Below are 319 nucleotides of genomic sequence, written 5' to 3'. Positions count from 1 at the left end.
TTATTTATAAATAATTTTTTTTAAAAAGCAAGCAGAATGCAAAAAAATATTATTGTTGTTATTATTATTATTGTTAGCAAAGTGTTTACAGAGTGTAATGTATTAACATAAATATTATTAATAATGTTTTAGCAGTGCAAGAGTGCAATGCAAAACACGTAAATACATCATGAAGAATAATAATAAACGTTAAGGTTTAGCAGAGTGCAATGCAAAAAAAACCCCAAATACGTTAGAATAAAAGCAAAGTTGCAGGAAAGTGCAATGCAAGAAAAAAAAAAAAAAAAAAAAACAAAATGCAATGGAGACAAAAAACAAC

The 319-nt window shown here is 25.1% G+C and overlaps 1 protein-coding gene across 2 annotated transcripts in view; it reads left to right on the top strand.

The window, feature by feature from the left end:
- Nucleotides 1-319, top strand: part of SMAD7 (SMAD family member 7) — a 37,687-nt gene that overhangs the window by 3,276 nt on the left and 34,092 nt on the right. The window lies entirely within an intron of this gene.

The sequence above is a fragment of the Nanorana parkeri genome, unplaced genomic scaffold (genome assembly GCF_000935625.1).
Source record: "Nanorana parkeri isolate BGI_ZX_2015 unplaced genomic scaffold, ASM93562v1 scaffold210, whole genome shotgun sequence".
Lineage (NCBI taxonomy): Eukaryota > Metazoa > Chordata > Amphibia > Anura > Dicroglossidae > Nanorana > Nanorana parkeri.
The sequence above is the reverse complement of the archived record's forward strand: the minus strand, read 5'-3'. Positions and strand labels throughout refer to the sequence as shown.